The sequence below is a fragment of the Cyanistes caeruleus genome, chromosome 5 (assembly GCF_971803275.1).
Source record: "Cyanistes caeruleus chromosome 5, bCyaCae1.hap1.1, whole genome shotgun sequence".
Taxonomy (NCBI): Eukaryota; Metazoa; Chordata; class Aves; order Passeriformes; family Paridae; genus Cyanistes; species Cyanistes caeruleus.
The window spans coordinates 68,532,054-68,549,538 of NC_141705.1; the positions used below are offsets into that span (position 1 = coordinate 68,532,054).

The 17,485-nt window shown below is 40.2% G+C and overlaps 1 protein-coding gene across 1 annotated transcript in view; it reads right to left on the reverse strand.

Moving 5' to 3' along the window:
- Positions 1–3,539: 3,539 nt before the first annotated feature.
- The window catches only part of LOC147653218 (uncharacterized), a 743,504-nt gene continuing 729,558 nt past the window's right edge, over positions 3,540–17,485 (reverse strand). The window contains exon 2 of the mRNA XM_086890170.1: positions 3,540–4,714. The gene's annotated coding sequence lies outside the window, so the exon portion shown is untranslated. The remainder of the gene's footprint in view (positions 4,715–17,485) is intronic.

Here is a 17,485-nt window from a genome sequence, read left to right on the forward strand (position 1 = left end):
AAACCTGTTTTTATACAAGATTTTACTCATATATTAACTATCACATATTTTGCAAAACAAAAAGAGACCACAGCAAAGTAAAATCCCAATTTTTTCCTATATTTAAGCTGTGATAGTATGTCTGAAATGGGAATCCAGAGCCTCACCAGATTAATATCACCACTTGGACCAGAGAATTTGCCATATCCACTTCTTCTGGTTTCGTTCAGTTGGAGCTTCTGTTTGTACAGTGATGATGGCTCTTGAACATTCTGGGATTTAAAGTAGTCCCTGAAGAGATGGCTGACAAAAATATGATGTTACTTTTAAGATGCTTTTTAATTATTTCTACCCTCATCCAGAACCTGCAAACATCTGATCTCCTTCACTATGCTCCAAGCTCATTAAAACTGGAACGCTAAATAAGAATATTCAAAATATTTTGTTTTGCATTGCTAAAGGCACCACTGCAGGTACTTGACTCATCCTTCAGACTGTAAATAAATAAATGAAGTCTAGGACAGGTCAAATAAAGACACTATGTTTTCTGTGTTTTGTTGGGGTTGGTTTTAGAAGACTTAGGAGATTTGAAACAGATCTTTTATTAAGGAATTGTTCCTAAGGGACTTGACTTACAGAAATTAATTTATACTTGGCAGTGCATTTGATTGATTGCAGTTCCTTTTTTTCAAATACAAACCAGCATTTTCACTACCAGGTGTGGTGGTTGGAAATGTTGGGACTGTAGAACACTGCAAGGCTAATTTCTCCTCCAGTCTCCATCATTTTTATGTAGCTCAGCATTTTCTCATCCTTACTGAGATCTGCTGCAAATTTAAAATACCCTAACAGGGCTGAGAGAGTATTGCAACAGTGTTTATCTAGTGTATCATTACAGTTCTTGTTACCCTAATTCCACAGTTCTGAGCAACAACTCTCATTTTATGGGCAGGTAATTGAGCTCTATGATACATGAATTGATTTGCAGGGGAAATACATTAAAACCTGGCTGGAAAAGAAAATTATTCAGGATCTTCACTCTGATTGCCTTTTACAGCTACCACTCTAGGACCACTGAAAGAGCTTACTTTAGCTCATGTCAATGAAGCTACAATTCAGTGTTTGTCCAAAAAATGTTCACATTCTAAAATGAAGGTTACTGTGGTTTCCTGAGTTATAAAGGCAGAATTAAAGATTACTGCAGATTCTTAGATCAGGACCACTTCCCAGCTCAAGAACTATTTAGTGGGAAGAGCCAAGGCAAAAGGCAGCATTCAAGCAAGTGTTGCTGATCAAGTGAGTTATGGGTTCTACATGAAAATGTTAGCAAGGGTGATCCAGTCAGATCTCATGTCTGCCTGTGGTTCAGCACTGCAGCTGCTAACACCCAGAGCACCAGATCCAATCACTCCTGAGGAGCAGGTTTGTTCAAGCAGGCACTGTTGTTTCAGGACCAGTGAAAGACAGGACAGAGACAAAATTGATAGTACTCCCTCAGTGCAAACAGAACTTGCCCTGCGACAAATTTGCTCCTCTCTGGCCCTACTTTTAACATCCCTGCTCTCAAATTCCTATTTTTAGCAGCTTCTCATAAAAGGCATTCTTACTCAGAGAAGTGAATGTTAGAAGTGTTCATTTGAATGAAGCAAACAATTAAGCAACATCTTCCCTAAAGTGATTTTGTAAAAGTTATGGTTTAGTTTTCTTCCTAATTGCTTGGAAAAATCGGATTGGCGCAGGAAATGGGAAGGGTTGGCTAAAAGGAGTCAGCTGATGGGAAGCAGCCAGTAACTCCTGCTGCTGCTGACCTGCTGCAACTCCCAGGTAAGAGGACAAGTGCCTCATTTGTAATCAAGTCTATATAAAACACAAAAGAGGCAGAAGGACAAACCTGGTTCATAAAGGCAGCAGTCTGTGACCAAAAGCAGCAGAGTCAGCAGCCAGTGTTTCACTCCTGATGAGAGCCCACTTGCAAAAGTTCCACTTGAGTACCTGCTGCAGAGCAGAGGCTGTTCTTCATTGATGTGTCAAACCATGACAGCCATACTTCTGTTGCTATTCAAAGAACAGGGATAAACTCCGGGGTTTGTTAGGTTTTAAATAGTTTCCAATTTCAGGCCTAATAGAAGGCAAAATGGAAAATATCACATGTAATAGGACTTAAAAATAGAAATATGGAAGAACACAATGTTATACTCATGTTACCTATTACTTTTTTCAGCTGAGCAAAGTCTTCACAAACACTATAAATACATATCTTTTTCCCCCAATGAAAATAATAATAAAAAAATCTGTCTTGTAACCTGAAAGAAAAGAGATAAAACCAAAGCAAACCTGATTCTTGTAAACAGAAAATGTTGCTTAAAAATTGAGTTTGGGGAGCATAAATATTTAATTGCCTTGAGCATGTCTTAGGAATTCACATTTACTCAAAATAGTGTCAAGAGCAAACAAAACTGCAAAACAATCTCTTTTAGTAGGAAATACCTTGTGAGAATCAAGTGTTTTCTTATCATCTTTCACTGTTTCACTTGATGTCTGAATCTTCTAACTCCAACTCCTAGAACAGCATCAGTGGGGGAGAGAGACAATGAACACTCCTTCTGTTATTTGACTGACTGCAAGGTTTTGACATGTAGAGTATTAATAAAAATAATTTATTCTCACAGGGTTTTGTCAGAATAACAAGCTGGTAGCTTTAAATATGGTTAAGAAAATTTTATGTATGTTAGGAAAAAACAAACAAAAAGAAACATTTGCAGTAGTAGGACAAAACCGTCATAAAAAAGGTATATAGCAGATATACATATTTATATTCATATATATATATCTCCAATTTCCCAAAGCATTGCTCTAAGAATTAGACAAAACTGGCTACAAAATTCAGATTTTTTAGGTTATTTATTGACTGTAAAGTGAATCCTGACTGACAATAAATATCACTGGGGAACATTAATTATTAAATATACATTGTCCAATCTTTAACAAATCAACTTTAGTAAGAACAGTTTTAAATCTAAAAATAAAAACAATTTCCAAGACACTTATTTTAAGTAATTGCACTAAGAAATAGTAAGACCTTATATATAGTTAAATGACTAGCAGCCAACTCACATCATCATAGTAAGAATAATATATATGTACTGCAATTTTAAGTGTTATGACTTCAAGAACTTGTAGTAATAACCAAGCATTACTTGCTAAATAACACAAAATTTGTCTGATTAAGTCTGTTTAAAAGAATATGCAATGGGAATAACTAAGAGCTGAAATTAATGGTGTTAGCTTGTAAAGACAGAAATTTACTTCTTACAAGTAGGAAAACATGCAATATATTCCTATACTTAACACATGTTCGTAGTACAGACATTCCTGTTAATAAATTTCAGGTTAAAATTGACAAATGTGACATGTTCTACTATATGGAATTTCTTCAAGTGACTGTTGTTCCATCGGACAACACAAACTAAAAAATGTCCTGCCTCTCAGAAATATTATTCTGTTTCTACTCTTTACTTTATTTTTTTTATTTTTTTTTTTCACTTTTAGAAAAACACAGATTTTTTTTTTTTTTAGTATTAGAAAAATATAGGACAAAAACAAGGCTTAAGTTTTAGATAGGGAAGAGAGAATAAGGAGATGCTTTATAAGCTGAAATATTTTTCTCTTAAAGCTATGGAGATGGACAACCATGTTCTGAAAAAAACTCCTTTAATTCATGACAGAGTATATTGGGAAGCATGGAGTGTTCAAAGTGTGGATTTTGAGTAAAAAGTAGAGTAATTGTGATACAGTGAGGCGCTGGAACAGAGTGGAGTGAAGATTTGAGGCCTTGAGGGCAATGAGAAAACTGTTTTCCTGCGAAGCTCACAGAGACAGATGAAGAGGACTCATGGCCCATACACACCTCAGAGTGATGTGAAATGGGAGGAGTGAACTCATGGCAGATTTCCGGGCAGCTGGCATCAAACAAATAGAAAACTATAACAGAAATATTTTTCTTGTGAGAAACTCCATAGATTAGCAGAAGAAGATTTCTGTTTCTATACAAACACTGATAAAGAGACTCTAGCAAGAATTGGGACTGTTTTAAACACCAAAGTTCCAAAGTCTTTTGTTTCTATCTTGTCATGTGAACAAGGGAATGCTGGGTAGTGCGGGATAAAAGGGTTTTCTGAAAGTTTATTCTGGTGTTCTTATTCTTGTAGTTTTGTGAATAAACTTTCTTTATTCCTTTTAAGTTTTAAGCCTGTTTTGCTCTTGCTCTAATCCATATCTCACAGCAAGAAATAAGTAAGTTTTCTAGTATTTTTTCAGTTACTGCTTTAAAACCACGACAACTGTGTTTTCACCATCACGTCAGATCAGCTCTTGGACTCACAGCTCACCGCAGACCTCGAAACAGGAGGCAAAGATCTGCACCACTTGGCCTTTCAGAACTTCTCACCCATCTATGACCTTTCTGGGGCCAGCTTCACAAAATGAGGGGGAAGCCATTCCAAAGAACACGACCAAGGAAATCACACAGCACTCGGGATTTGTTCCAGGCATCAAATTTTTAATGGATGATGTGAAGTAACACCGAAGCAATTCCTGTCCACAGAAAAAAAGATTTCAAATGGTTTTGTCTCAAGGACAATCACTGGAGGTTGAAAGTTTCTGGGGCTGAAAGTTACATGAGGTCCTCAACACTGAGCAATCAATATCCCCAGAGTCTAAACTGTGAAATTACTACCTGGGCAAGGAGAACATTTTCAGGATTTGCAACTCATCTCAAAAGCCTCAGTAGAACTCAACCAGCAGAATTCCCCTGAGATGGCACTGTGCTCTGGAAGCCCTCAAATACTCACTAAAACAGACTTGACTTTCACTAGGACAGCTGCTCATGAAAATCTGGGGTAAAACCTATGGGAAGTGGCCATGTGCACGCATATTCCTTCTTCCCACAGCAGGCCCAATCAAATCCTCCTTTGAATGGCCTCCAAGTTGAGCAGCACTCATTGGCACAGCCTCTTCTCCCACAGACAGGCCAGCGAGCAACACGGCAGCGCCAGCCAGGTGGGCAAGGACAAGAGAGAGCAGATGCCAACAAGGCTTGGAAGCTGGGCCAAGGGAGGTTTACGCTGGCCATTGGGAAGAACTTGTGCCCAGCGTGGGCCATCAGATACTGCAATGGCCTGACAGGGGCTGCTGGAGTCATCATTGTGGCACGGGTGCAAGGCAAGCCAGGCCGCAGCGCTCGGGCCCCGCTCTGCTGGCCATGCTTGCCGCCATGGCTCCCAGCTTGGACTCAACATTCTCTCAGGGCTCTCTGCAGCCAGGGCGTTCTGTGCTCCTGTGACATCACAGCCTCTGGGGACGGCACGCTGGCTGGCAACTGTCCCCAGCTGTTGCTGCGCCCCAGTGCCCAGGCACAGCTGCTCGCAGAGAGACGCCCAGAGCCTCGGTGCTGCTGGCAGAGCACTATGGCTGCTCACGGCTCCTCCGCGCTGCTGCAGCTTTACGTGCTGCTGCTCTTGGCCCATCCCCTCGACCCTGTGAGCAAACCCGAGAGGAGCACGGGTGCCTCTCCTCTGGTTCCGGAGGATTTCGACCTGGAGGAGAAGGACTCTGCGCTCCTCTGGTGGGCGTCCAGGACACTCCTGCTCATTGACGTGCTCCTCATAGGAATGGCCATGGGATGGGCCCTTGGAAGAAGATTTCAGAGACGCTGGGGAGAGGTGAGGCAGGGGGTGGGGGGTCAGGGGCAGGTGGGATGGGGCAGACCTTGAGGGCCTCTTGGGCACCCTTTGGCCAATGCCCTGCGGCAGAAGGGGCCTGAGCTCCTGGCTGGGGAATGTGGCCCAGGGGCTGAGCTCCATGGACAGCACCAAGCAGAGGCGGCAGAGCTCTGCCTGCTGCAGCCTCTTCCCCGGGCCAGCCCAGCCCAACTGGGCCCGAGTCTCTGTCTCCCAGGCCAAAGGCAGCCCCACAGGTGCCGGCCCCGCTCTGCCTCTCTGCCTCTTCCATGGGGATCCCTGTGCTTTGCCTTGCAGCGGAATCTCCAGAGCCCTTCGGGCCGTGCGGGGCCCCGCCGCCATCGAAGACTCGGCTGTCCCACCAAGTTGATGCAGCTGCTCAGGCAAAACCGTGACCTGATGCGGCTGCACCTTCGCTACAGCTCTCAGCCGAGGAGGCCAACCACCAAGACGGCGGCAAAAGAGGGCAGTGACAGGAGACTCCGCACCTCCCCACAGCTCTGACCTCCAGCGTCGCGCTCCAGCTACAGAACCTTACGGGGAACGGGTGACCAGTGCCCAGCCCAGGCACTGCGACGTTCCCCACCTTACAAGTTAGCCACACCCCTGTTGTTGTTCGATTCCCCACCACGTTTCCCCCAAGAAGTTGACCTTTCCCTTAGTGTTCAGTTCTAAACAGTTGAAGCATTGAAGTTTCTTAGCCTTAAGATTCTTACCCCATAGTCTTCTAGTAACGTTGGATTGTAGATTTTAGAAGTAGTCAAGTGAATAAAGTTCACGTTTTCTACACGTTGCTGTGTCATTTTCTTGAGGTTGCACCTGAGACCTGGGGACTCCTTGAGAGATGGCTTTGCATGGCAGCTCCAGACTGCCTGCAATGGAGAGCCCCAGTGCCCCAGCAGGCTTTGCAAGAGCACGGAGGGCAGCGGGAAAGAAGAAGGTGGCCAATATTCACCTGCCTCCACCTTCCAAGGAAGCTTGCAGTCAAACCCTGTCTGCCCTTTAGGGGGGACCCTAAAGGCCCCGGCAGGCATCACCATGGCCCCAGGACGGGGGGCTTGCAGCACTCTGGGGCACCAGGAAAGGAGCAGGATCATCCCTGGAAAGCTGTCTGGAGACAAATCCAGAGACGTCTCCCCTGGCATCCAGGCAAGGGCTGAATACAGGCAGGCAATTAGATCCACAGGCTGCCTGGGCTATGGCACCAATCAGTCCTGCTTCATAGATTTCGGGGGGCGGGGTTATACATATATATATATATATATATATATATATATATACGCATATATGTATATATGTATCTACATCTGTATTTAGTTCTTTGTATTTATCCTGTTGACCCTCAAATAGGATTAGATTTCATTTTCCTACGAAACAAAACATCCGTTTTTTGATTTTTAGGAATCAACCATCTGTGCTCCCACTTTAAATCACTTCTCTCAAACTCATTCTGCATCTTGCTCCTTTCCAGCACCATCAAATACCTCTGTTAAAATACAGAGCATCAGTGGAAGGACGACAATCTTGTTACTTGCTGAAGAAAGTTAACTTGGATGACATACCTGCTTTTAAAAATCCAAGAGGAACAAAACCTACACATCAGCTTTAGAATTTCAAAAGCTGCTTCCTCAACTCTTCCACACCACTTTACTCTTTGGGGACATTCAGCAGCAATACCAAACAAGCACAGAAAAGAAATGGAAGAAGAAATGCAGATAGTCAGCAGCAGACCACCTACCAAAATACATTTTAAATGCAGCTCCAAGTTCTCCAAGAGCAAGTTTGAAGTGTAAATGGAGACACTCACACAAAATTACTACCACTTGGTACTTTTGGCATTTCCTTGGGCTTTCCTCTTCATTTTTTTTTTATCTCTCACCTAAGGCAAGAGAAAAAACCCCAAACAAACACAACCTTTCAGGCAGAGAAAAGATGTGGTTGCTCTTGAAGAAAGCATTTCATTCTGCCTGGAGAAGAAGCTGCTGGGAAAAATATTAGCTTTTAGCAAAATGGCACTGTGCTGTTGCACTTGTTCTAGCACTGGGAGAAAGAACAGGCCCGTCTGTAAGGCTCCTGCAGCTCACCCTGGCTGAGGGTCATTGACCACTGAGCACTGCAGGCATCACTGGCAACAACGATGGTGGAAAATGGGGAGGGAGCAGGATAAATAAATGTTTGCCATTGCCTTAGCCAAAAAAACCCCAGACATCAAAAGCAACCCACCCTCAAAACAAAGCTATGAAAATAGTTTGCCTCTGAATTTAAAGAACTTCAATTAACTCTATGATGTCTGCTTTTGGTTCAGCATTCATCAATCTGAATTTGAATATGCACAGGGTAATGAAAGGTAACTGAGGCTTAAAAATCATGTCTATTGACTTGTGCATAGCCTATACTGAAGCACATTAAAAAGCAGCGTTTTGCTTGAAATCTGCACGGTATTAACTTCATTCAGTCTTACACTCACTAGGTAATTAAATACATGAAGAAATAGATTTATTTTTTTTTTTATTAAGAATGCATTATTAATTAGGAAGGCATGGCTTTAGCAGAGTCTGCTGATACCAACATTACTCAGCTAAGTTCAAAGTATGAACACAAGAACTTGATGACAGAAGCAATGTTCATCAGAGCCTCAACAAGAAAGTTGCAGTTCCAAGTTTTTCAGATGTCCTACACTTGCTAAGGCACCTCCAGAAAGAGGAGTCAACTGAAAATAGCACAGGAAATTTGAAACCCATTTCTATATTTTTCTTTTTTTTCCTGAACTTTCTTGTGGGCAACAGAAAACTCCCAATATGTGGAATGCAATGTAGTTTTTATGCCAGAGTCATGAGTCATCCCCTCAGTTCCAACCTGATCCAATGCTCACTTGAATCTTGGAAAGGCTCGAATCAGCAAGATGAAATTAAAATTGTATTCATGAAAGGAGCTCTTTACTCTCCATTCCCCTCCCTCCCCCAAATACATCAGCACCAAGTGAGAAAGGCTCGATTTGAAAGATAATTATTACACAATTAAACTTGGACATAGCTAGTTTGCTACAAGTTCCAGCAGACAGACAAACGAGAGCAGAATCAGAGGTTATCAACCTCAATAGAAATTCCAGCTCATGCTTTCCCCAAAAGCCTCATTTAATTTATCCAGGATTAAAAAATAAAAGAGAAATGAAAAAAAATCACATAAAAGCATTTCACATAGTATATAGTGAAATACTATCATTTCCACCTGAAATATTCATCATCATTATTATGTTTTTCCATAGTAAATTACAAAGTCTCCTGCACCCATCTTCCCAATATCTCATTCTAAGTGCTTGCTACTTTAATCCCTTAGGAAGCAAAAGGAGCCTCAGGTGTCTCTGGATCAACAGAAACTAAACAACACAGCTTGACAAAGTATATCAAATTGTCAATCAACTCAATAAAGAACTCCCACTCCAGAGATAGCTATCACCAGCTGATGAATTTGGCTAGGGCAGGTTTAGTGAAGAAAAACTAGGTCTTTATTACCAAATCAGTTAGGAGTTGTTCTACCGTACTGCCCGTAGGATGGGAGTATAAACACCATATTCTTCACAGCCTCATCCACAAAGAATTCCACCTTCAAATTAAGGCTGCTTTGGAGTTGGACCAAACCAATGAAAACTCACTCATCAAACACAGTGATGGCAGCATGCTCAGTCTTTGCAATACAAAACTGGCAACTAACAGCACATTCCTGATCACATCTCCAAGGCTGAGTGTACAGAACTGCAGTGGTGGCCAGGCCCTCGCTGACTGCCAAACCTCCAGCCATCATCCCTTCCTCTCACAGCGACAGGGCAGAAAATAACAACAGCAGAAACTAGATTTTTAGCTTAAGCTAAAACCACAAAGGTCATTGATGAAACAGACTGGAGTGCTTTAGAAACTAGCACGCAGATTTAGCTGAAAACAAATCTTATTGATCACCAATTACAATGAATACTTAATTCTATCATTCTGCATTATTATTAGACAGTCAGAGACAGCCAAGCTGACCTCAAGCATGCTGAAGCATCGGGGCCAAGCAGTGCACATCTTCCCAGGAGCTGATTTACCCATCGTTCTCAAGTGAATTCACCTGCACACAGCCCCACCGTACAACTGCTAGGCTGCAAAATAAAAAAATAGCTCTGCTTAAGAGTCAAACCCCAGGACATAGACCATATGAAAGGAAGAATGAAACCTGCAGCATTTGGTTGACCTTCAATGCCCTGAGAAGATGACAAATTCCCCAAGATGAACAAGTGCCCAAAATACAAAGCAAAGGACTGACTTTTAGGGATCAAATGTTAAATAGGCCTGTGAAATTGGAGTTGTTAGGTTGCACATGAAAGAAGGGAAAAAAGAAAAAACCACCCCAACCCTCAACTGCAATTTTACATCCCTCTTGGAAAATTTGCTTTAATAAGAGAGAGGAATGGATACAATCTTCCCCTCACCTGGAGATTTTAATCAATTCAAGCCATTTCAAATCTGGCAAGAAAGCCCTACCACAGTCCCCATCAAACAACATTGCCTTTCATTTTTGCTTCTCATGACTACTTCAGAGCAGTCTAAATAACAGCAAAGAAGGAAATTCAAGTTGCAATTCAAACACTAAGCTCTGGAATCCCACATTGCCTTCAAACACCTGCATGAAACACTAACTTCATGCTCTATGCTCCCTGCTTTCTTCTAGTTTACTGCACAGTGCATTATTTACATAAAACAGAATTTCTTCTGTGGGAAAGGCTTGCATGGTACTTCAAAGCCTGAATAAATCAGGGACTGCAGCTTGAACTAACAAAAAAATCATCCAAAAAATTCCTTTCAATATCTGCATTGTATTACCTTATCATGCTACCTGTCTAGCTGAGTTATTCAGGTATCCACACCAGAAATGACAGACAATGTCTCTCTATGATGATGTGATGTTACTTCAAATGAAAAAAAACAATAAATAAAAATCACAGATTAATTTCCCATACAAATGATGACTCACTACTCCCAAATCCTTCCTTATAGCAGGATGCTCACTTCAGTCTGGAAGTCTTCATGTTGCAGCCTGCAGGAATCAGCTTATTTCCTGTCAAGGGCTGGAAAGCCTTACAGGAACTGGTTTTGGTTGAAGAACTTCTCCAAGGTGCTTACCTGTGGGACTTATCCAGGTAAGGGATGTTAGCTCCCTCTTCTTTGAGGTTCAGTGTCCAACCACTCCTACTGCTGGTAAGAAGAACAGAAGAAACATCTGCCCATAGCAAGGACTGCACTGGTGGGCAAAGTCCAAATTCCATCCTTCAGGGAAAAAGAAACAAAGACTGAGGAATTCATGTCTGTTCAAAATTTCATCCTTGACTACTGAAAGCATTGGAAGCACATGTGTATGTTTAAAAATGGAATTGTCCTCATTTAAGAATAAAAATAATTTCATCCCATCACCATTTTTCTTGGTCCAATCCTGAACTGCAGATCCAAACAGCTGAGAAAGCATGGAATAGTCCGCTGGACAGCATTAAAATGAGCAACTCCTGTATCTTCCTAAGATAAGAACACAAATCACAAAGAAAGGCACTCTGAGAAAAAATTTCTTAGAGGAAGACCTCAATTATTTTCCAGCAAGGCAGGTAATATGCATTTGGCTATTTGTTAGAAAAAAAACCAAAAAACAAACCTGTTTTTATACAAGATTTTACTCATATATTAACTATCACATATTTTGCAAAACAAAAAGAGACCACAGCAAAGTAAAATCCCAATTTTTTCCTATATTTAAGCTGTGATAGTATGTCTGAAATGGGAATCCAGAGCCTCACCAGATTAATATCACCACTTGGACCAGAGAATTTGCCATATCCACTTCTTCTGGTTTCGTTCAGTTGGAGCTTCTGTTTGTACAGTGATGATGGCTCTTGAACATTCTGGGATTTAAAGTAGTCCCTGAAGAGATGGCTGACAAAAATATGATGTTACTTTCAAGATGCTTTTTAATTATTTCTACCCTCATCCAGAACCTTCTGAGGAGACTTGAAGAATTTTGAGGAATTTTTCTTAGATTTTGTGGAAACTTGTGGAGGTTTTGTGGGATTTTTGTGGGATTTTGTGGGATATTGAAGCGATTTAGGGATCTTGAGGGATTTTTCATGTATTTTGTGGGAATTTGTGGAGATTTGGTGGGATATTTTTCTAGAATTTGGTCGTGTTTTGAGAAGATTTAGGGAATTTTGTGGTGTTTTTTCTTGAATTTTGTAGGAAACTGTGCTGATTTTATGGGGCGTTTCTGGAATTTGGTCAAGTTTTCAGAAGATTTAGGGAATTTTGTGAGATTTTTCCTGGAATTTTGTTGGATATTGGGAGATTTTGTGGGATGTTTGTGGAACTTTGAGGGACTTTTCTGGAATTTGGTGAGATTCTGTAGAGAACTGACGAATTATCAGGGATTTGTCATGTATTCTGTGGGAATTTGTGGAGATTCGGTGGGATTTTTCTGGAATTTGGTAGAGTTTTGAGAAGATTTAGGGAATTTTGTGTGACTTTTCTGGGATTTTGTTGGGTATTGAGGACATTTTGTGGGATGTTTCTGGAATTTGGTGGGGCTTTTCAAGAATTTTGTGGTATTTTGAAAATATTTTGGGAATTTTGTGGTGTTTTTTCTTGAATTTTGTGGGAAACTGTGCTGATTTTATGGGGCGTTTCTGGAATTTGGTCTAGTTTTCAGAAGATTTAGGGATTTTTATGGGATGTTCTGGGAATTGGTGGAGATTTTGTGGGACATTCCTGTGAATTGGTCGGGTTTTGAAATGATTTAGGGAGTTTTGTGGGACTTCTCTGGAATTTTGTGGGGTTTTTCTGGAATTCTGTGGTTTTGAGGAGACTTGAAGAATTTTGAGGAATTTTTCTTAGATTTTGTGGAAACTTGTGGAGGTTTTGTGGGATTTTTGTGGAATTTTGTGTGATATTGAAGCGATTTAGGGATCTTGAGGGATTTTTCATGTATTTTGTGGGAATTTGTGGAGATTTGGTGGGATATTTTTCTAGAATTTGGTCGTGTTTTGAGAAGATTTAGGGAATTTTGTGTGATTTTTCTTGAATTTTGTGGGATATTGAGGAGATTTTGTGGGATGTTTGTGGAACTTTGAGGGACTTTTCTGGAATTTGGTGAGATTCTGTAGAGAACTGACAAATTATCAGGGATTTTTCATGTATTCTGTGGGAATTTGTGGAGATTCTGTGGGATTTTTGTGGATTTTGGCCGTGTTTTGAGAAGATTTAGGGAATTTTGTGTGATTTTTCTGGGGTTTTGTTGGGTATTGAGGACATTTTGTGGGATGTTTCGGGAATTTGGTGGGGCTTTTCAAGAATTTTGTGGTATTTTGAAAAGATTTAGGGAATTTTGTGGTGTTTTTTCTTGAATTTTGTGGGAAACTGTGCTGATTTTATGGGGCGTTTCTGGAATTTGGTTGAGTTTTCAGAAGTGTTAGGGATTTTTGTGAGATTTTTGTGGGATGTTCTGGGAATTGGTGGAGATTTTGTGGGACATTCCTGTGAATTGGTAGGGTTTTGAAATGATTTAGGGAGTTTTGTGGGACTTCTCTGGAATTTTGTGTGTTTTTTCTGGAATTGTGTAGGATTCTGAGGAGACTTGAAGAATTTTGAGGAATTTTTCTTAGATTTTGTGGAAACTTGTGGAGGTTTTGGGTGATTTTTGTGTGATTTTGTGGGATATTGAGGACATTTAGGGATCTTGAGGGATTTCTCATGTATTTTGTGGGAATTTGTGGAGATTTGGTGGGATATTTTTCTAGAATTTGGTCGTGTTTTGGGAAGATTTAGGGAATTTTGAGGGATTTTTCCTGGAATTTTGTTGGATACTGGGGAGATTTTGTGGGTGTTTTGTGGAACTTTGAGGGACTTTTCTGGAATTTGGTGAGATTCTGTAGAGAACTGACAAATTATCAGGGATTTTTCACGTATTCTGTGGGAATTTGTGGAGATTCGGTGGGATTTTTGAGGATTTTGGCCGTGTTTTGAGAAGATTTAGGGAATTTTGTGTGATTTTTCTGGGATTTTGTTGGATATTGAGGACATTTTGTGGGATGTTTGTGGAACTTTGAGGGACTTCTCTGGAATTTGGTGAGATTCTGTAGAGAACTGACGAATTATCAGGGATTTTTCACGTATTCTGTGGGAATTTGTGGAGATTCGGTGGGATACTTTTCTAGAATTTGGTCGTGTTTTGGGAAGATTTAGGGAATTTTGTGGGATTTTTCCTGGAATTTTGTAGGATACTGGGGAGATTTTGTGGGTGTTTTGTGGAACTTTGAGGGACTTTTCTGGAATTTGGTGAGATTCTGTAGAGAACTGACGAATTATCAGGGATTTTTCATGTATTCTGTGGGAATTTGTGGAGATTCGGTGGGATTTTTCTGGAATTTTGGTTGTGTTTTGAGAAAATTTAGGGAATTTTGTGGGATTTTTCTGGGATTTTGTTGGGTATTGAGGAGATTTTGCGGGATGTTTCTGGAATTTGGTGGGGCTTTTCAATAATTTTGTGGTATTTTGAAAAGATTTTGGGAATTTTGTGGTGTTTTTTCTTGAATATTGTGGGAAACTGTGCTGATTTTATGGGGCGTTTCTGGAATTTGGTCGAGTTTTCAGAAGTGTTAGGGATTTTTGTGAGATTTTTGTGGGATGTTTGTGGAACTTTGAGGGACTTTTCTGGAATTTGGTGAGATTCTGTAGAGAACTGATGAATTATCAGGGATTTTTCATGTATTCTGTGGGAATTTGTGGAGATTTGGTGGGATTTTTCAGGAATTTGGTAGAATTTGGAGAAGATTTAGGGAATTTTGTGTTGTTTTTTCTTGAATTTTGTGGGAAACTGTGCTGATTTTATGGGGCGCTTCTGGAATTTGGTCAAGTGTTTAGAAGATTTAGGGAATTGTGTGAGATTTTTCCTGCAATTTTGTTGGATATTAGGGAGATTTTGTGGGATGCTTGTGGAACTTTGGGGGACTTTTCTGGTATTTGGTGAGATTCTGTAGAGAACTGACGAATTATCAGGGATTTTTCATGTATTCTGTGGGAATTTGTGGAGACTTGGTGGGATTTTTGTGCATTTTGGCCGTGTTTTGAGAAGATTTAGGGAATTTTGTGGGATTTTTCTTGAATTTTGTTGGATATTGAGGAGATTTTGTGGGATGTTTGTGGAACTTTGAGGGACTTTTCTGGAATTTGGTGAGATTCTGTAGAGAACTGACGAATTATCAGGGATTTTTCACGTATTCTGTGGGAATTTGTGGAGATTTGGTGGGATTTTTCTGGAATTTGGTCGTGTTTTGAGAAGATTTAGGGAATTTTGTGGTGTTTTTTCTTGAATTTTGTGGGAAACTGTGCTGATTTTATGGGGCGTTTCTGGAATTTGGTCGAGTTTTCAGAAGATTTAGGGATTTTTGTGGGATTTCTGTGGGATGTTCTGGGAATTGGTGGAGATTTTGTGGGACATTCCTGTGAATTGGTAGGGTTTTGAAATTATTTAGGGAGTTTTGTGGGACTTCTCTGGAATTTTGTGTGTTTTTTCTGGAATTGTGTGGGATTCTGAGGAGACTTGAAGAATTTTGAGGAATTTTTCTTAGATTTTGTGGAAACTTGTGGAGGTTTTGGGTGATTTTTGTGTGATTTCGTGGGATATTGAGGCGATTTAGGGATCTTGAGGCATTTCTCATGTATTTTGTGGGAATTTGTGGAGATTTGGTGGGATTTTTGAGGATTTTGGCCGTGTTTTGAGAAGATTTAGAGCATATTTTGGGATTTTTCTTGAATTTTGTTGGATATTGAGGAGATTTTGTGGGATGTTTGTGGAACTTTGAGGGACTTTTCTGGAATTTGGTGAGATTCTGTAGAGAACTGACGAATTATCAGGGATTTTTCATGTATTCTGTGGGAATTTGTGGAGATTCGGTGGGATTTTTCTGGAATTTTGGTTATGTTTTGAGAAAATTTAGGGAATTTTGTGGGATTTTTCTGGGATTTTGTTGGGTATTGAGGACATTTTGTGGGATGTTTCGGGAATTTGGTGGGGCTTTTCAAGAATTTTGTGGTATTTTGAAAAGATTTAGGGAATTTTGTGGTGTTTTTTCTTGAATTTTGTGGGAAACTCTGCTGATTTTATGGGGCGTTTCTGGAATTTGCTCGAGTTTTCAGAAGTGTTAGGGATTTTTGTGAGATTTTTGTGGATTGTTTGTGGAACTTTGAGGGACTTTTCTGGAATTTGGTGAGATTCTGTAGAGAACTGACGAATTATCAGGGATTTTTCATGTATTCTGTGGGAATTTGTGGAGATTTGGTGGGATTTTTTTGGAATTTGGTCGTGTTTTGAGAAGATTTAGGGAATTTTGTGGTGTTTTTTCTTGAATTTTGTGGGAAACTGTGCTGATTTTATGGGGCGTTTCTGGAATTTGGTCGAGTTTTCAGAAGTGTTAGGGATTTTTGTGAGATTTTTGTGGATTGTTTGTGGAACTTTGAGGGACTTTTCTGGAATTTGGTGAGATTCTGTAGAGAACTGACGAATTATCAGGGATTTTTCATGTATTCTGTGGGAATTTCTGGAGATTCGGTGGGATATTTTTCTAGAATTTGGTCGTGTTTTGAGAAGATTTAGGGAATTTTGTGGGATTTTTCCTGGAATTTTGTTGGATACTGGGGAGATTTTGTGGGATGTTTGTGGAACTTTGAGGGACTTTTCTGGAATTTGGTGAGATTCTGTAGAGAACTGACGAATTATCAGGGATTTTTCATGTATTCTGTGGGAATTTGTGGAGATTTGGTGGGATTTTTCTGGAATTTTGGTTATGTTTTGAGAAAATTTAGGGAATTTTGTGTGATTTTTCTGGGATTTTGTTGGATATTGAGGACATTTTGTGGGATGTTTCAAGAATTTGGTGGGGCTTTTCAAGAATTTTGTGGTATTTTGAAAAGATTTAGGGAATTTTGTGGTGTTTTTTCTTGAATTTTGTGAGAAACTGTGCTGATTTTATGGGGCGTTTCTGGAATTTGGTCGAGTTTTCAGAAGATTTAGGGATTTTTGTGGGATTTCTGTGGGATGTTCTGGGAATTGGTGGAGATTTTGTGGGACATTCCTGTGAATTGGTAGGGTTTTGAAATGATTTAGGGAGTTTTGTGGGACTTCTCTGGAATTTTGTGTGTTTTTTCTGGAATTGTGTGGGATTCTGAGGAGACTTGAAGAATTTTGAGGAATTTTTCTTAGATTTTGTGGAAACTTGTGGAGGTTTTGGGTGATTTTTGTGGGATTTTGTGGGATATTGAGGCGATTTAGGGATCTTGAGGCATTTCTCACGTATTCTGTGGGAATTTGTGGAGATTCGGTGGGATTTTTGAGGATTTTGGCCGTGTTTTGAGAAGATTTAGAGCATATTTTGGGATTTTTCTTGAATTTTGTTGGATATTGAGGAGATTTTGTGGGATGTTTGTGGAACTTTGAGGGACTTTTCTGGAATTTGGTGAGATTCTGTAGAGAACTGACGAATTATCAGGGATTTTTCATGTATTCTGTGGGAATTTGTGGAGATTCGGTGGGATTTTTGTGGAATTTTGGTTATGTTTTGAGAAAATTTAGGGAATTTTGTGGGATTTTTCTGGGATTTTGTTGGGTATTGAGGAGATTTTGTGGGATGTTTCTGGAATTTGGTGGGGCTTTTCAAGAATTTTGTGGTATTTTGAAAAGATTTAGGGAATTTTGTGGTGTTT